This window comes from Heliconius melpomene, chromosome 17, assembly GCF_056956725.1.
Source record: "Heliconius melpomene rosina isolate 202511_hmr_F chromosome 17, ASM5695672v1, whole genome shotgun sequence".
Taxonomy (NCBI): Eukaryota; Metazoa; Arthropoda; class Insecta; order Lepidoptera; family Nymphalidae; genus Heliconius; species Heliconius melpomene.
Genome location: NC_140405.1, coordinates 1,377,153 through 1,398,334, shown reverse-complemented (window position 1 = coordinate 1,398,334; position 21,182 = coordinate 1,377,153). Strand labels below are relative to the sequence as shown.

The window sequence follows — 21,182 nt, the reverse complement described above, 5'->3', positions numbered from 1 at the left end:
TTCCGCCAAGCGTGCCACTTCTTGATATGATCGTCCTCGGGCCGTGACCAGAGTGTCATCCGCATAACAAATGACCCCCATCCTAGTCGGAAGACGACCACGCAAGAGCCAGTCATAGCCGATATTCCACAGCAACGGGCCCAACACCGACCCCTGTGGAACCCCGCAACCGACACTTCGTCAACCGATCTGACCATTTTCCCCAATCCATACGACTACTCTGTCTTGGAGGTAGTCGTCCAACAATCGCCGGAGATAGAGAGGCACCCCATGGTACCGGAGAGCCTCTCTTAACGTCTCGAACGGCAGACTGTTAAAGGCATTGACCACATCCAACGAGACAGCGAGGAGAAAATCGCCGTCTGTTGTCGCGGCCAATGACCGAGTCTTCAGGGCGTTCAGGGCATCAATGGTTGACCGATTGGCCCTGAACCCGAACTGAGCCTCTAATATACCCGGCCCTACCTCCTCTAGGTGCTGAATAAGACGGGAAGCAATGATCTCTGCCTACCCTGCCCTACCCTATGTGCAGCGTGAAACTTGACTATATTAACAGCTCATAAGTCTACGGCAATCTCAAGATCGATCCCAGAACTGAGAGTGGCTTATAAATCTTTAGATCTCAAAAGAAGGAAACATATTTAATATTTTTATATTATAATTTTTGTCCCTCATAATATTCCAATCCACACCGTAGTTATTTCAAGCATATACATTAAACCCGACACAATATCACTACAAAAGTAGACAAACCTATCTATCTAGCAAAACATAACAACTCATATTTACTTTAATCATCCGAGGCCCTCGTGTATTTTCCATTGTGTAGTTCACAATGAAGTCAACAATGATCAACGTTTGTTCTATCGTTTAGTGTCAAAGGGGAAGGTGGGGGAACCACAAAGTAACATGATCTCGGTCACCTGCAATCAAAGCACTTCATTCTGTATCCCGTAATTAGCACCGCAATGACATTTTTATGTAAAGTTATAAGCGTTTAGCGGAATGATGATGATAGAATAGCTTTTTTTTTTTCATAGTATGATGGTAGTTATAATTGTATCGTATGACAAATATGATTAGGTATAAAAATCGAAATAATATATAGTAAAAGAAAATTGTACATAGTAAGAAAAATATTTCTTCAGTAAGTAACAAATGCCTTTTCACCACTAATTAATAGTAACTATTTAATATGCTTATTTAGAAAAGTGGGATTTGAATCTTATTAATTTTGTTAGCATCTCATCAAGTTGAAACAAAGTATAAGAGTTTCGACGACTACGTTAAATGTAATAATTCTATAACTTAAAAAGAAACTTTTACAATTGCACCACCAAACAATCGGGGGTGTAATATGTTGACAAAGACGCCCGAGGGTATTGGAGCTACTTCATTATAGGACAAAGGTCAGGGAGTGCGTACTGCGTCCTGGTCCCTTTCTTCTGCTTAGTGGGCAATCAAAATAAATACTTGTACGTGATAGAATATGCTACCTCAAGTTTAATTTGGGAAATGTTGGAAATGACCAGTCGTGGCGCAGAGGCACATGAAGGCGACTGTAAACTTGACAGGTTGGGGTTGGGTTCGATCCCCACTCGAGGAAATGAAATATTTAATATTTAAATTTCTCGCTCAAGTAACGAGGCAAAGCGTGACGTAGAGCCACTGAACACACAAATTTCACAGCCAACAATTATATAAGGAAAACGATGAACGAAAATGCCTAAATTTGAATTGTCTTAACCCTAGGTTACCAGTTCCTTCAACTACCTTGCTATGTGCGGGATATAACGCAAAGCTAAAAAATAATAAAATAAAAATATTGTGTATATATATATATATATATGTGAAAGGTTACATTTAATAGCTCAAAAATTGATGACATTGTATTTCTTAGTCTCCTTTTGTCCATTCATCTTGTTTTTTAATTCCTTTTCAATTATATTGAATTTCTTTATGTATTTCTTTATATATATTTTTACTGCCATTTTACTCATTTCTAATTCAAAAAAATTATTTTAGCCGGCCGAAGTTTAAAATGTGTTCGTTCAAGTAAACTAATGTATCCTTATGCCGTAAAACACCATATAAACACAATATCTTAAACAGTTAAAAAGTTATCTCAAGTAAGTACTAAAACTAATATATTCCGAAACTAACTTTGATAGCATAATTAACGAACTACGTACATATAAAACAAGTTTATTATCATTAAAATTAACCAAAAGCGGAGTGAGACACGCATCTCATGCAAATGCAGTAGACGACGCCGCCAGCCAAGATTTGCGCGGGCTGATAGCATGTTTCGGAATTATGATGGGCGAGCATCCCGGGAATATTAATCCCGGGGGATCCCGCGAAACTGGCGGTCGTGCGGTGAATCCCCGCTTGATCCCGCTTTATAACCCGCGAAAAAACCTTTGAATACGTTATATTTGAATACTTTTCTTTTAGCTCACGCAGTATATTAGTAATTTCCAGTATATTAGTAATAGGGTAAGAAAAGGAAACTTAATACTAAGACAATCCCTTACCCACTTTCCGGTGAATCTTCAAGGCATTGCGTGTTGAGTGGCGGAACTTAACGCTGCGTTGGTCTTTTTAACAGGATGAAAAAAAAAACTTCATTCAGTCGCTTTTACTGCCACACGCTGTGCTACTGCGCCTACGAATTGAATAGATGGGACTCCGAATAACTTCACGTGTCTGTTATTTATCTTGGCTATAAATTTTTGAATTTCTGCTAAGAGATTGTAAAGTGGTTTTAATAATAAATCACTTATAATATAAGTTAAATACGTAGTTTGTTATAAAGAGAATTTATTAGGGCTAACTAGATTATGAATAGTAAATTTGAGAAAATAAATTCAAAAGAGACTAGCTTTATATTATTTATTAAGTTACTTATCCTTGTTTAGTTTCTGTACATGTTAGATAAAGGATTTGATATAATTTAATATTTTATTTCTAGAGATATGTAAGAATTTAAAGGTAGCGAGACTCGAACCTGAGCCTCTGTGAACTGTTCAAACGCCACACGAACATTCGCTACGGTGAAATTTTAGTACGTTTGTTGCAACTTAAAGATAACTTAAAGCAATTTGTAACAAATTTCCGTTATTTCCAATGGGCGTGGATCCTCCACTAAAATTTTTAGGCGTTGAGTTCCACTGCTCAATATAAAATGCCTTGAATTCGAGCGCACAATGGAGAGCAGAGAGTTTTGACACTAGATTATGAGAGTGCGATTCTCACTAGTAGGTATCCCCATAACCTATATAATGCCTCCAGAATTCGGCGGAAAGTATCTTAATGGAAACGGAGTGTCTTACCACCAAGTTCCCAGGTCCTCATTGCTTTATCTGCTACAGATACAGAAAAGCAAAAAAAATGAAAAGAAAAGCTATAGAATTCAGGATATATCGTACATTGAGTGGCTTTTAACCTAAAGTCAAGATATAGAACAAATGAAAAATAAAAGCAAAGAGCTAAAATAATTGACTTTTATATAGAACAATTCGGACAATGCCAATTTCAATTTAAATTCGTGCACTTGTTTTCACTTTATAATTGAATATAACTAAAATATTAAAAGCATTTTTACATTTTTCTGTGAAATTGTGTAGTCAACTGCAATTTTGATAACAATAAAAAAGTTTTGACTATTAATTAATAGAGAAAAATAAAGTGTAAATATGTATATACTTAATTTTTAAATTTAATTTTACTAAATTATGATATAATTCAAAAATTTAGTAAAATTAACCAAATGAAGCTTCACGCTGAATACCGCATATAACATGGTAAGCAAAGAAAACCTAGTGTTAAAACACTCCGTTCAACACTTTCCGCTGAATTTTTGAAGCATTACGCGTTGAGAGACGAAACTCAACTCGCTTTGCCTTGGTACCGGAGCTAAGATATTAAACTATTAATAAATTAATAATTCATTCCCCCGAGTAGGAATTGAATCCACAACCGACGCGCTTATCCCCCTGAGCCACGACGTTCTATAATTACTATTATTATTCTACTACAATGTTAAAATGACAACTTAATAGTTCTATCCATAGTAACTTGATCACCCCAGTACAGTTAATAATACAAAATCAATAGCAGATTTAAACATGATTGCGTTGTCATTGCGTCATTGCGTCGATTTTAATTATTTTGCCACCACCTGTTTCACTACGTTTTGATTAATTATAAACATAGCTATTTTGTGCTTTTACATTTTAACGAATGAGTGGGATTTAAAAGAGATTAAAGTTATAATTATGAAATAAAGAATGAGGACAGTCGTGGTACAGGGGCACAAAGTGTGACTGTGGGTTCGATTTGCCCTCGAGGAAGTGAAAAATGAAATATTTCATTTTTTATTTCTTCGCTTTGGTGTCGAGATAAAGCGTGGCGTTAAGTTCCGCCACTCAAAACGCAATGCCTTCAGAATTCAGCGGAAAATGGGGAATGAAGTGTCTTAACCGTCGATTCCCTCTGCCTACCCTGCTGTGAAGCTGATTATTACAGAAGAATGCATGCAAAAAAGAGAAAAAAAAAAAAAGAAAAGTAAAGCCCAATATTTACAAACATGCAGTTTCTTTAATTAAGACGGAAAACTTTGACATAAAGTTTTGTTCTGTCTATCCTGCTGCTATATGCGGAAAAAGTGCAAAGGAAAAAAAAATGATCACCTTCGTCACAAACTCGTCTAACTCGATACTAAACATTTTCACTCTATAAGCGTTACTCTTTTATACACATACATTTATTTAAGATTTTAGCGTAGGTTCTATTACTGTGCCTTTATTAGATATGGCCGTAAAAATTATATCACCAAACTCTTAATTTTTTTAGACATAAAAATGTAGACGTATTTTAAGCACAATTTTTTCTGAACACCTTTCTCGTAGGCATAATGCCTGTTATTACTCGAATGAAGTGAAGTAAGTTATTATTTTCTTTTATGACTTTTAAGAATATATAGTCATAGCGCAGCGGCACAAGCGTGGCAACCTGGTAACATGTCTTGAAAGGCAGCCTGGTAACTTCCAATGGGAACGAAGTGTCTAGGTTACCAGGTTCCCTCCGTTTACTTTATGAGGAATATAGTTTGAAATTAAGAAAAAGGAATATGATAGACTAAGAGTAAATAGTAATCAAACGTAGTAAATACTAAAACGATACTGTAATATTTTAAATAAAATATGTCCAATACGAGTTATTATACTTTTTTTTATATTTTTCATAATTACCCTTGTGATTTTACGTGTTGAGTGGCGGAAATTTATGTCGCGTTTGTTTTCCTTCTGGAAAAGGAATTAGGAAATGAAAAAAATCATTGCTGCAGGTGAGAATCGATTCCACAACCGTTGCGCTTATAATCCATTATAGATGGGATTCTAGATCTCATTATTTTTATAAGCTTAACGTATTTAAACCAAAAAAAAAATACTAAATGTTGTTGTATTATCACTATCAATATAACATATTACACTAAGCATCACTGATACCACAGCGTTAATCATATCAAACAATAACTGTGAAGTGCCCCAAACATCTGAATCAGACCCACATTCATCAACAATAAATTATGGCGACAGAAAATTAATTAGAGAAATCAATTTCGAGCCTTAGCTACGAGAAATAGATCCAAGTGTGCGTAACTAATTCAACCCATACTGAACGAGCCATGTCCCAAAGTTTAGTTATCTTACGCAATTGCTCTCGTGTTAAACGTATAGATTTGTTGTTTGACTCAAGTGACTCAAGTAGTTGATGAATAATGTAGAGAGTTGATATTATTAAAAATATAAGAGAAGAAAGAAAAGAAAACTATAATAGTATTATATGACATTTTCTATAGAGAATATTGATAACGGAATCAATCGCCGAGCTAAAATGGATGCGATGGCTATATATGTATTAATTAACCTACAGTATATACACGGTTAGCTACTGATTAAACCTTTAACGAGGACTCGTATGTGAAACAGTACATATCCCTGAAAATCCAGACCGGATACTTCTCGGTACTTCAAACTTACCAACGAACTGACCAGGAATAGAAGAAGCTAGAATCTATCTATAAATTTATCTATTGTCAAAGATAGTTCGCTTAAAGATCTCAACTAGACAGTTGATCATCATCAATTAATGATAAAACTGAGGTACTGAAGGTAAGCACTAATATGCATTCAAAGGAGACATATAAACTTACACTTGAGACGCAAGACTCAATAACGCGATGAACACCCGCACGATGAATCTACGGAATGCTAAGTAATTCCTTTCCTAATTCAGTAAGTCGCAAATTGAATTAGAATACTACACCTAGACAAAACCTACCACGAAGATCAATCAACCATAATGAATAGACCATATCCTCAACCTTACGTGAACTAAACTATAACTTGAAATTAAAACTATATTAGTAGGTATATCCGCTTCATCTCATAACTAGTACTCAACGTGATGGATGAGAAATCCCGGATTTAGTAATTAATTTATTTGACATTTCCCATAAACAAACCAATACATGCCAATTAAAGGTCCTACATGTCTGATTGTCTCGAAAGATTATAATAGAGAGAAACAACCATCTGATAGTAAATATTGACTCCAGGGCATAACTATCTAATTAATAAGGGATGTTAGCGTCGTGTTCGCCCTCAGGCAAAAATGTAAGAAAAATTGTATAGTTAACGGTTAATAAATAAAAAAAAATTAAAGTAGTAGATGCCATTCGTGGCACAAGATTGCGGCTGTAAACGCAACAGGCGTTGGATTCGATATTCGTTAAACGAAATTAATTTTTCATTTTACTCGCTCTGGTAACGAGGCAAAGAGCGGCGTTGAGTTATGCCACTCAACTCGCAATGCCTCCAGAATCCAGCGAAAAGTAGTTGATTGGCGGAACTTAAGACTGCGTTTTTATCGTAACGAGATATTGGTAAGGTTGGTCATATTAGTAAAGCCGACATATGTCTAATAGTACCCTTTAGTTGTAGATTAGGTTTAGTATGCTCTAGTAAAAGATTGGACGGAAACTGAGAAATATAATTTAATTAGTAGTAAAATCGTAAACATACAAAATATTTAAAATATAATAAATGTATTAAATTGTCAAAGACAAAAGCGACGTACCTTTTTTATAAAAAAATACCCCTAATAGGTTCCTAGATAACCTGTCAGAGCCATTCAAGTCGTGTTTACCGCAAAGAAGTAAACGGGAAATAATATGTGGAAAGTTTCATACAAACGAGTGGACTGGAGCTGCCGTGGAGTTGCTTTGGCAATCTTACCTTTAAAAATCTGTTGCAACTAAACGGCTAGGTGTTCTGGGCCGGGCAAGTAGTATTGATGTTATTTTATTTTGTGTCGAAGAATATTTTCATACTATTTGCTCCGTTCTCTACTTTTGATTTCTCGAGAAGAAAGATTTTATGAATATAGAGTATACCACGACGAATATCCTCTTAAACAACCATGTAGTGCTTGCGATTTCTTAGGGACAAAATATAATTTGCCCTGCTCACCCCCATATATTTTAAAAATATAAATTGAGATAATAATAACATGAATATATAATATATACTCTCCTGTCTCCTATATCTTCCCTGTAGATATAATTCCTATATAGGATAAGATATAATAAACTGCCTTTACTAAACCAAATCCGTTCAGGTAACGATTTAAATATACTCAATTTGAACTGCGCATAATTAGTATCACTTTGTCGACGGAAATAGTAAACTTAATTAAATTACAAATATAGAAAAGGTTGAAAGCGAACGACACTAAAATATATTCCACTGGCTTTAAAATTGAAAAATGAATGGACTTTTATGAAATTTCCCCAAACCTTTTGGTACAGAGTGTGGAACAATCGATATGGCGGTAACTTGATAGAGTTGACTGCTCTTTTTGTGTCGCGTTTCGGAAATTTATAATGAACTTCAAAATAACGAGACAGTGTTGCGTCTTATTTAGTAAAGTGCTTAGAAAATATTCTAAACGTACATCTATCTATGGCTCCGTCCGTGGTAGCATGGTGGGTTAATTTCTGACTTAATATGATGTTTATGGGTTCAATCTCATTCAGCTTCACGCTGTATCCTGTATTGATCCTGGTGGGTAGAGCAGAGACACTCCATTCCCATTAAGACGTAAGATATTCCCCGTTCCGAATTCTCAAGGCACTGCATGCTGAGTACCTTCATACTTAATATAGTTTTGTCTCTGATCATGTATATATTCGATTTCCTTGCTCTAGAAATGAGAGAAAACTCAGCGTTGAGCAACACGCTGTTCAACAGTAGATATCTCGTAAAATAGGCGGAGAGTGGAGAAAGGAATAGGTAACTACTTTTCCATACTTATATCAAAACGACACACACATAAAACGCACAAAATCAAAATGCAATTTCATGAAAGTGAGTGTGTTTTCGCAACAGTTTGGTGACCGGAGCGAAATGGAAACATAATAACGGGCTAAATGAGTGCAACGCCGCGAGCTAACACATTGCAACGCGCCCCGGGCGGGCCTCGCTCATTTGAAAGTTAAAATTGTTAACGACATGATAAATCAGTGGGTGCCTATCTCCGTGATAGATTGTGCATAATTGTCAATTGGATATATTATTGGTATTGTTTTTTATTATAATTAGGTGTTTTATGGTAAAAAAATATCGTTTAAACATAATTAATTTATAAATTAGCTACGAGGCTATCTTGGTGCAGCGACACGGTCTGTCTGTAAACGCGAAGGTTGTGGGTTCCACTCGAGAGAATGAGTCACTTTCATTCTCCCTCCAGATAATAAAACATAGTATTAATAAACTAAGAGACACACGCTTAGTGTATACATCAAGTGTTTCTGTAAGAACACTAGTGGTCTCTAATTGCAAAATTTATTGTGAGACCATAATTAGTGTCACATCAGCCGCTGTGTCTAAGTGTCTCGTGTAGTTGAAAAGTTTTTGATTGCGTTACATTATAAACGTGTGGACATGTGGGATTCAATTTCCTTACACTTATAAATAGTCCGTATAAGTGTAAACCATACATTTATTAATGTCTGACATTTTTTTTCAGCTTCATGCTGTATCCCTCAAGTCGCAGGATATGCAGAGGCAACTTAGTGTTAAAACACTTCACTCCCCACTTTCCGTCGAATTTTGAAGACATTGCGAATTATGAGGCGGAACAACGTCGCGCTTTACCTTGACACCAAAGAGAAGAAGTGAAAATATTAAATCATTCGTGTCCTGGAGGGGGAATCGAACCTACAACCTGTCGTGTTTACAGTTACACGCTTGTGCCCCTTGACACGACTGGCCTGATACCTGCGCAATGTCCGACGTATGTGTCGACGTTATTTTCCTTTGACCAAAGTAAAAAATATGAAAAAAACATTAAACAAAACTGCATTAAAATTAAAATATATTTACACAATTTGGTTATATAACGTGCTTGAGTTATATATTAAAGTTAATAGACTTTTGACTGTAAATCGTTTTAAATTTATTTATATACGATAAACTGCGATAAAACGGTAAATCGTTCAGGTCCATTGAGAATTTTGTACTGATATTAATGCCCACTTAGTTTTTATATTTTATATATAGCACTAGGCCGGTCCTGGCGCAGGGGCACAATCGTGCGTTTGCAAATGCGACATTAAAATCTGGGGTTCGATTTCCACTCGCGAAAATGAAATATTTAATATTTTGTGACTTCTGTTAATCAATACGTAATATTTCGAATTCGGGTGGATGTCAAAAAGAAGCTTAAGAGTATTTACACGCTGCATCCCTTTCTGTTTGTGATGTATTTTCCGAAATTGGAATATTAATGAAAGGGGATTTTCTAGAAACTATTAACTTCACTATTATAGAAGCTGACAAACTATAAAAGACATACTAAATCTAGTCACACAGTATTTTAAAGTAAACGCTGCATAATACAGATATTTCAGCTCAAAACGGCGGAGCCAAGTGAGACAAAGATTTTTAAAGTTTCCCCATAAAAGAATTTGTAACGTTTTATGAATACGAAACTCGCGATTATCGAAGTATTATCGTCGGTAAGGATTCTCAGACTTTGTATAATAAAATTATGCTATCTTATAATAACATTTTTCAAGGCGTTTTCGAACAAAGTACTTATTTGAATATAAAATACTTTGGTTATTCCATTTAATGGTCAGTTGTGGAAACTAAAATGTCGCGTACAGTAGTCATAACTTAGTATTAAACGTGAGGGTCGTGAGTTTAAATTCAAAAGGATCCAATAATATAAATATATTTAAAATGTTTATATTGTTTTTAATTTTAAAACTGTAATAAAAACTATATATCAAATTAAATAAAAATAAATTGTAATTTTACAAAAAAGATTATATAGGGGACACCCGGGTTTGAACCGGGGACCTCTCGATCTGCAGTCGAATGCTCTACCACTGAGCTATATCCCCTGTGACTGAGCTCTCTATTATATTAATTTATAACTTTAAAATACAATTGAATTAAAGTTTTGAGACCGATTCGCGTTTCCAATCACACGCTTGTACCCTTGCACTACCACTGATCTCAAATATATTTGTTTATGTATAATCCAACCAGCTAGCTATATACCTACGATAAAATCAATATCAATAAACATTTCCCTGAATGGAAATTTAATACACAACCATTACATACTTAAGAAAACCTGAAAATAAAAAAAAATGGCAACAAATTAAAATGAAACGCTTGTCAACTTTGCATATATGTTATATGCATATAACACCTCAACTCACTTTGTCAGGCAACGACATCCTGCATTCGGTCGGGTTGCTCCTTTGTAATACAAGACCTAAGCGTTTCCATGACTCAGCTACGTCAGGCTGCCTGTTTCAATTGTCATCGCTTAAAGGAGATCGTTATGTCAAATGCTTTTCTGAAAATACTCATGTCTGTATATATTATTTTTGCGTATAATGATGGGCTTATCGTCGCCCATAATTGTGGACTTTAAGATGTGGACTTCAAGACGTGGAATGGAAAATCTAATTTTTCGTTTCGTTTCTTTAAGAATTTCAAGAAATCTTCTCTTGGTTCTCCCAAAACAAGCAAAATTAAAGAACTAAGTAAATAAGAAACAAAAATAAAAAACTGATCCATTTTTTCTAGATTACCTATCTCTAACCCAAAAATGCGGAATTAAAATAATAATAATTTACATGCTAATTACTTATACTCGTATGCTAGTTGGTGGCCTTCACAGCACTTCTGGAGAGCGTCTGACTCTAAATACAATGGTTGTGGGTTCGATGACTATTGCGATAATAAACGTACGTCTTAATACTAGGTTCCCTTGCAGTGCAGTGCAGTGCAGTGCAGTGCAGTGCAGTGCAGTGCAGTTGCAGTGCTTTACTTTTAGTTAGATCTTATTTTATGAAAGACATGTTTTTACAAGTTATAACTTTCTTTATGTTCATAGAACAAAATTTCAAAACATTTATCTTTCATCTCGTCTCTTCGTTGCTAATGTCGTTTTAGTCTAAGCACTCGGGAGCGCGTAATTTGTCGCAGCCAGCTAGAGCGGGCGGCGAGCGGCGGGCGGCGGGCGGCGGGCGGGCGGCGCAGGTGGACGGCTAGTTTAAGCTTGCGAATCGCCAGTGCAAATATCCAATGTAATGTACGGTGGTGGTATGTAGTATTAGAAGACTTGAAGACTTTTTTTTCTTATGATATTCTTCCTTCTTATATTGACTAAATAAAATATATGGCTGTGAAATTGTTATTCTCACATGGAGGTATGAATTGTTTTCATTTCAGCGGTACAGCGTCCGACTGTAAGCACTATGGTTGTCGGGTCGATTTCCACTCGGAAGAATAAGTTATTTTTATTTGCCTCGCTGATAACAAGATAAAGCGAATTGAAATTGGAGTGTCTTAACATTAGAGTTCACACTGTCTACTCTACTGTATTACACAGGATGGCGAAGGTAAAAAGAGCTAAAAAAAATACCATAGAATTGGAAATATAGGCAGTAACAATAAATCTAAATATATTATTACAACCTAAATAAAAATTTGAATAGCAACTGCAACACGACAGCACAAATTTTAAAAATATAATTCCTAACAATAGCTCCACAGTATAAGTGGTCACCCTTTAACAAGCCGGACAGTGAAGACAACACACGTGCCCCGACTGCGACGCGAATCTAATTTCCCAAAGCATTGTCTTGTGATGGGTTATTCAGAGCCGACACCGATACAAAATCGTATTTCTACTTCTGCATTCTAGTTCTAGAAGCTGGCGATTTTGTCGTTAACTGTGGAGTGGTTGTTCAGTATGACAGTTGTTGCAAATTCAATTTGTGTAAAATTATGAGATTATTCTTTAACTTTTTTATATTAAACAAAAAATAGCCGAATATGAGGGCATTTTTTACAAAAACAATTACCTTATCATTCTAGAGGTTCTAAGTTTTTAATTATTGTTTATTAATAACGCATTTCTTTGTGTTATATTAATGTTTGCACAACTATTTCATTATTGTAGTGTTAACTTAAATATAGAGATATCCAAGTATCACACCTTATCTAATCAGACTAAGGAAAAAATATTGTAAGAGATAAATGCTCTTTTAACCCGAATTCGAGCTCGCTGTGTCAAAAATCAACTAGACGCGAGTCAAATGAGCTACAAGGTACTCAACATTACCTTTATTTAAAAAAAAGTCCAAAATTATACCAAAAAGGCACAAAAAAATTAATTCACCTTTCACTTTCAACGAATAATTGACAGTCGAGTCGTTAAGTTAATCAGAAAATAAGCTGGCACAAATGTAATTCTCAAATATTTGTACAAATTTGATTTAGACGTTTCAAGTAAATTCGTAAAGGACGAAATATTTGCAAGTAAAATTGTAGGGAGACGGCAAAAATAAAGAACCGCGGGTGTCTGGAGAGAATTTTTCATTGCCGTTACTACCGAATGAGGTTCGTTTATGTGGAAATTTGTTACAGTGTTAAATGGTAGAATAGTCGTTTTTGTAACATCGTGGGAAGGAATATTTTTTTATTTTTACTAGTTAGTTGACATAAAACGTGTCAATCACAGATCTTTTCTTTTTGTTTGTGAGATCATACTGATGCGTGTGTTCATGATAAGTGTAAATCAATATATTTAAAGAAAGCTCCTTCACCCATTTTTCCGCATAGTAGATTAGGCAGAGGGAACATAGTGTAAAGATACTCCGTTCCCCACTTTCAGTAGCATTTAAGAGACATTGGGTACTAAATGTCGGAACTCAACGCCGCGCTTCATCTACCAAAGCGGAAAAATGAATATAGCTGAATTATAAACATTTCGCTAATTGAGAATTGAACCCACAACCGTCGCGGAATCGGAAATATTAATTACTATTAATGTCTAAATATCTTTCATCTTCATACATATTTATACAGAGAAGTGTCTCACAACATTATTAAAGAAACTTGATCTAAAATCTTGTTTCGTTTGAATTTCATTACAACAGTAATTTAAAGAATTCCACCACTCAACACTCAATCCGTCCAAAATTAGGCGGTGAGTAGGCGACCGAAGAGTCTAGTTAAGTTCCCTCCGCCTAGCCTGTTATAGGTACGAGAATATTATACTCGTATGAAGCTACAAAAATATCAACTGTTTGACTACAGAACCTAAAATCCCGAATATGTCTGACATTCTGACTGTGTCACCATTTCATATCACACAGAAATAATAAAACAATTTTTCATGCAAAACCAAATCAGGTAAGATTCACATTTACCTGCAGAATACTAAAACTCCCATAAAATAACAAGATAATGCCCGCTGACGTCACAAGTCTTAGTAATGCAGGAGGTACTTTTCTTTTAAAAGTTTCGCTGCGGCCTCTACCACTGTACTAAAAGGTATTAAATGAGAATATAATATTCAAAAATATTTTACTTTTTTTACAATAGAAAAAATGAACTCAAAACAAATTTAATATTTTAAGCTTCTTAACAATCGATTCAGAAGTGTAATAGTTACTTACAAAAGTAGACAAACTTTAATTTGTGGAAGTATAAATATACAAATATTAGTGAGTAATGATTTTTAGGGCAACGTTAACAGACGTCCCGTTTTAAACGAGACTGTCTGGTTTCTTCAGAAAAGCACGTATGTTTGGTGGACTGAACCAAGTTCCGCTGTGGTTTTCATTAAACTCCATTATCACCAAACGACCACTATTCCATTGAATAGCCCCCAAAAAAAACTAATACAATAGGTATAAATACAATGGAATAGGTTAAAATTGTGAATTGTTCAGTTTTAGACTGGACTCAAATATTTAGTATAGGGCGAATTTCATTCAATTTGCGGTAAAAAGGGAGATCGAAATCGATTTTTTTAGTGTATAAAAAAATCAATAAAAAGAAAATATTTTCAGTTACAGAATATTTTCGGTTACTTTTGTAAGTGTCATTCAATCGTCCTTAAATACATAAAATTCGTTCCTTTAAAATATATCGAGTTCCATTAGTACATACTTGTTTATACAATCTTGCTACGAAATCCTTGGATAATAGTCTTAAAAAGAGACAAAGGTTATAATTCCCGGAAACCCGTATATAATACATTTTTGTGGGTCCCAGATTATCTTTTTGAGGTACCGTAATACTTCTTTCATACTAACGAAGCCAGATACATGGGATAATGAAAGAAAGGACCGAAAAACCGTTTTTAGTGCAGCCTTTTACCTTTTCGGATGTGAATTTTAAGCAACCCCATTATAGAGATGGGACAATGCAGGCTTATACTGAGCTTTGAACGTTGATTTGTTTTCTACTAGCTATCGCACTCAACTCCACTGGCTACGAGGAACTGCGGTACCCTCATGCAAATACCAAATTTTCCGTTTAGCTGATCTGTAATTGGTAACTAGGTTTTATCACCACATTTGTTGGATGTTGTATATTTGGAAATTGTAGGTATATTTGTAAAATATCGTGTTAATTTCCGCCACTAAACATGCAATGTCTGAAGAATTGAGTGGAGTGTCGGGAAAGGAAGTGTCTTAATGGGAACTGATTGGTATGCGGGATGCAGTGTGAAGTTAAAATATATATAGTATATTTTTACATTTTAAATTAAATCACATAAATACAAATAGAGTAAAGCTACCCCCGGCGGATTTATCTAGACAAGAGATTGATTAAAGACATAATTGCATAATTTAAAAATATTTGACTGAAACAGTTTCGTGTTATTATTAGAACGACCAATAAAAAAGAACAAGAAAATAAAGGCCGTCGTAGTGCAGTAACACAACGTCTTCTTGCAAACGCAACGGTTATGGGCTCCATTTCAATTTGGGGGAATAAAATATTTATATTTCGCTCTGGTGGCAAAACGAAGGTTAGCGTCAAGTTTCATCCCTCATTTCAGTGAAGGTATAAAAAAAGAAACAATTATCATTAAAAAAAAGTCATTTATCCATAATTCCAATGAATAAATCCTTAAACACCCCAGCTTTAGTTAAAATCGAAATGAACCAACGACCCGTTAATGAACGTTATAATGAAATGTCATAGATTCAGATCAGTGGTCTCTGCCGATGAGTGATTCGACAGATATTAATCACCACCACTGACTATACACTGTATGAAATTTCCAATAATTTTATATCTCACTGTCAATTGAGTTAAGCTGCTTTGTACTCGTAGTAGTGGATGGGGGCGTGTGTTGTATATTAGTTGAAGATTATAGAGTTAATTTTGGTTTGATTGTGGAATTTGTTGTGATTGTTGTTTTCATTTGGTGTAGGTAGTTTTAGGACTGACATTTAACGTCTAATCGTTATTTTTTAGCTTCATGCTGTTTCCCGTACATAGCAGGGTAGGCAAGAGGGAACCTGGAAACGTAGTGTTACTGTTAAGCACCGTTCCCATTAGGACACTTCCATTTTCCACATTCCACTAAATTATAGGGGCATTGCATGTTGTATGGCGGAACACAGTCACTTCAGGTTTTGCCTCGATACTAGAGTGAGGAAAATATGAGTTTCGATACTGACAATTTCAAAATAAGATAATTATATAAAAGAACATATTACCATCCAAATAAAAGCACGATCTCACATAAACATATTATACGAAATCTCAAGTAAAACGAGTCTAACACGTTTAGATAAACAGCCATACAAATTATGCAAATTATGTAGACTGAAAGGAGCAGTGTCAAGATGTTGAATGCAACGCTGAAATACACTACGCTGGGGAAATTTTCTATTTTGATATCCTCGTACTGAACTACGAGTGTACTGTACAGAGCTTCAAGATTACATATATTTTGTTAAATTAAATTTTTAGAAGTAGGTACAAATTTTATGCTGTTGTTTACACTTATCCTTATAAACTTTTGTATATCATTTATTTGTTATATTTTTATCCGGCTATGCGATTAAAATTCAATTAAAAGATATATCTACGTATGGTTTAGTAGCCTTAATGACGAATGCTACACAAAAAAAACTTTGTAACCATCTAGATACTATAAATATGATATATATGTAAAATATAACGTTTTTTTTTACAAAAATATTACGAATATATTCGAGGCATGTACATTATGATATTCAATATGGAATCAAAATCATGCGTATCGCGGTCTTCAAGTGCGGACGCGGTAGGAATTGCTTTTGAGATTCAATACAGTATAATAATTTATATTTGTGTTATTTTAAGAAAACACTGCTATGTATTTTACTGTCTTAGTCCTATCATAGATTCTCCTGTCGTAGACAGAGGGAACCCAGTGTTAAGAAACTCCGTTCCCCACTTTCTGCAGAGTTCTGGAGGCATTGCATGTTGATTGGTAGAACATAACGCCGCAAACTCCTGTCATAGAAATAAAAGGAAATTTAAAAATCCAGGTTCAGGTTCCCTCTGTCTACCGTCGTGCTTAGTGCGGGATACAGCGATTATCACACAGCTAAGTGACAGCCAAGTGCGGGAATTGCACTGTCTACGCGGGATTCGTTTCGATTTTTTTTCTTAATTTTTAAATCCTAATTCAAACATCCAAAACCAACATTACAGCATAATCCAATAACACATTTATTACATTCTTCAATATAAACACTTATAAAATATAGATTAACATATACCAAAGTATGCACATATAAAGTGTTATCACGTATTCAATATTAGTAAGGGGTGGGATCAAAGAGACCTACGAGTACCGAGTACGTGGCAATACGGTTATCATTTTCAATTCTTACAACTGAGATCGCCTTTGAATATATCTTGTACGATACGATTGATATGGGCTATGGCTACGTCGACTCGTGCCTGCAATATTCCTGTGAGGATGTGGAATTGGTATTTTTGTTTAGTTACATTTGTACTGGACATGCAAGTATTGAATATGTAATATTAGTATCTACAGTAATATTAAAGAGAGCCGTGGAGCAAAGGTGCAAGCGTAAGATTGTTGACGTTACGGGTTGTATCTTCAATTCCCGCTCGATTGTGTAGTACATTTTCTCGCTCGGGTGACGAGGCAAAGCCCGGCGTTGAGTTCCGCCACTCAACATGAAATGCTCAATATAATATAATATAGTATGACAACCTCGAAAACAACATGCTTGTAATAAGAATTGGTATTATAATTTTAATAAATAACATCATAAACGCTACACTATAAAAAAATAACAATTCCGGATAAAAAAAGAATCTTGACCAGAAACGACAGAGACTAACAAATGTAACCTAAAAATAAAATAACATAAAAATAACATAATAATTGTATACAGTGAAAATGCACACCCGAGCGCCGACTCCATTGAACAGTTTGCACTAACTGAAATCCAATCTGGAGATGACTAGAAGTGTTTACAATCGGGCAGCGAAGGGGCACGTTTTCAATTTGGACGGCACGGCACTATTTGCTAAATATTAATATACATGGTGTTTTTTTATATTGTACGGTACGTACTTGTATATACAAGTGATCGTTGCATTCGTTTTTACAGTACTATCGTTAAAATAGATTGGTATTTGTTTTTATAATTTACTAACTTTTTTTTTGAATTCACTACTGAATGTGATACCTTTAGAACTCATTACTGTCTATACCATCTATATGGATTCAAACTCCGCTCTTTCGTTAGCATAACATTAATAACGACGATAGAAGCCTTATGTTAATTACAGAATACCATGATACTTACACACATTGAACTTATGTTAAGTTTTGTCTCCACAACCACCACTGGCCGAGGCTACGGGTGCCTAGGGATTCTCTCATGAGCCCAGACAGGCAGAAAGAACCCAGTGTGAAACCCTTCCGTTTTTGACTTTCAGCCGAAATTCAATTTATGCATTGTGCTTTGAGTTGCAAAGCCTCTCGCCATATTCTGTCTTAACGAGGACGTGATCGAACGATTATAGCATACGTCTTTCGCCTGGTCTACCGTTATCAACCTCTTCCGTACATATACCCTCTAGTGGGTGACCTCCAGCAACTTCGAACCAGAAATTTATGTTCTGGAAGATCAAATGAGTTCTTCTCCTGGCTATATCTCATAAAACCTTTTAGTGTTCTTGTCTGAATTAGACGAAGTTTCACATTCTTCGGTTCTTGCCTCACAATATACAAAACACATATAACAAAAATTAAAAATAACAATTTATTCAAATTATACAGGTTTTGTCAACCGTACTATTATTTGTAGCATTTGATTCACATTGCGTAATTGAAATTCGAGTCCATAAAAACTTCGCACGTGTGCTTTACTGAAACAATATTGTACGTACCCGTTAAACGTAAATATTTACTATTGCTACCATATTTTTTCATAATATTAATTTCATTTCTATTTTTATTGTTTGAATTGGACTATCGAGAAAAATATGATTTGAATTTGAAAAAATATGAAATGCAATAAAAATACACAAAGATGTGACAATATTATATGTTATTTTTTGACAAAGTGATTCTAGTGACATACGAGTATGTGAATTTATATTATATTCGATTTTATATTAAAAAAATACAAATGTGTTGTTAAATGAAAATGTTGGGTTTTCTTCTCAACATTAAGGAGAAAATACGTGAAATTCCTCGAGTTTCCTGGGGACCTAGTGTTGAAACACTCGATTTCCCATTTTCCGCCGAATTATAGAGGCATTGGGTATTGATTGGTGGACTCAACTCCTCGCTTTACCCCGACGCCACATCTAAGAAAAATAATATATAAATTTAAATATGAATTCCATTTTTTCACTGTAATAGGGATCGAACTCACAACCAGTCACGTTTACAGTCACTTGCGTCCCTGCGCCATAATTGGCCTTAGAATGGTAAATGAAAAGCGAATGTTCACCTTATTTTTGATACTTATTGTTCGAATAGCAAGCAATGTTCGAAATTTTCCATGTAAATTTAAATCAAAAGCCACAAACAACATCAAACATTGATATGTATATATATATATATATATATATATGTGTATGTATGTATTATACATTGGTATATCAATGATACTGTTTGCCCACGGCAACTAGCTGTAGCTGTATAGAATACTAATTACGACACAAGCAAGTCTTTACGTGAACCAATATTATGCATACTCTAGTTCACCAGATTGGAAATTATTAATAGTTTCTGTTTACAAACATCTATGTTTTCCATATACCTCCTTCCATGGATAATGTTATAAAATAGACGCTGTGATGTAGTGCGATGTGCCGTAGTGCCCAATTGTGTTGGTTTGAGTCTCAAGGAACCAGATACATACATGGTACCACGGTACACAAACACTTATTGACTTATCTTTAATTTTACTTTGTACTATGTTTGTATTACGTCTACTTTATTTTTGTATTTCTTCTTTTTCTCTTCTTCGATCAACTATTTATTCTATTTAGAATGTTTAACAATTAGAGTGTCCAAATACTAGGTTTCCACGTTCCCTCTACCTATCCTGTCATGTGCAGTATACATTAAAAAATATATTTTAAACATGATACATAAAATTTCAAGTAATTTTGAAAGCGATACATGAAAAATAGTAAATGTATTTTAGAAAACAAATAAGTTAATAAGCTACATGACAAAAGTAGGTAGCTCACACAAAAATGTCACCTCTTAACATTATTGGCTACGTGCCACGCATTCCTACACGGCGCGCGGGTACGACAAATAGTGTACCTACGAAAATATTACGAACGAATGGTTGGATTGACTTATGTTTATTGAGAGTTTTAGCTTAGGATAGGCAGAGGGAACCTGGGAATTTAGTGTAAAGACCCTCCGTTCCCACTTACCACCGATTTCTCGAGGTATTGAGAGTTGAGAGAAAGAACTCAACGCCGCACTTTTACTGTATTATCATTCGATAGTGAATCCAAATCCCGTTGATTTGGATTTGGACAGCGCAAACACTCTTCTTAACATTACGTTCCCACCAGCGGGATACAGTTTGAAACTAAAATTAATACTAATGTGTAAATTGTATCGCAAAATATAACAAGGAATAAAAATATTTTCCAATATTTACACAGTGCACAAGAATACTTTCCTACAATATGCCAACAAAGCTTTGTGACAAAACGCGGTGACCAATCGACCGGTAAAGCGACACTCTGGTAACACGGTACGAAACTTGGGGCTACTATCTTAGATCTATTTTTTATTTTATTTTTGTTTGACGTTTGAGACAGATGGAGACAAATTATTAAGACGTTATTAATCAATTGATAAGTGGTTGGCGGGTTTGTACCGTTACTCTAATAAGATATCCAATAGACACAAAAATTTATTAAAAAATCCAACAATCCCTATTGTCAAACAGTAAAGAGTTTTGGGAAAAAAATAACGAAACATTTAAACAATTTAATAAAACACAAATGTTAATTTAAATCCGTTATTGAAATGCTTAAGCGATGAGTGTGAAGTATGTTTTACAAAACTTCGTATATTGCATTCCCTTTGTTAAAAATATCAGTGAAATATTTTTGTTTTTTTACTGATGACAGTTTAAATTCACGACTCAAAAAATATTTTATATCAAAGCTGACATTTTGTTGAATTAATGCCCGGTTTTCGCCGCGAAAGAGAAGTGACCGTGTGACGCTTAAGAAAAATGGTCTCCTTTTAAATAAAATAAGTTTACA

The 21,182-nt window shown here is 34.8% G+C and overlaps 1 protein-coding gene and 1 non-coding gene across 2 annotated transcripts in view; both read right to left on the bottom strand.

The window, feature by feature from the left end:
• The window catches only part of LOC146529800 (U-scoloptoxin(01)-Er1a-like), a 100,388-nt gene that overhangs the window by 31,929 nt on the left and 47,277 nt on the right, over nt 1-21,182 (bottom strand). The gene's annotated exons all lie outside the window — the stretch shown is intronic.
• On the bottom strand, nt 10,406-10,477 carry TRNAC-GCA (transfer RNA cysteine (anticodon GCA)). Its single transcript has one exon. It is a non-coding gene; the product is annotated as a tRNA-Cys (tRNA).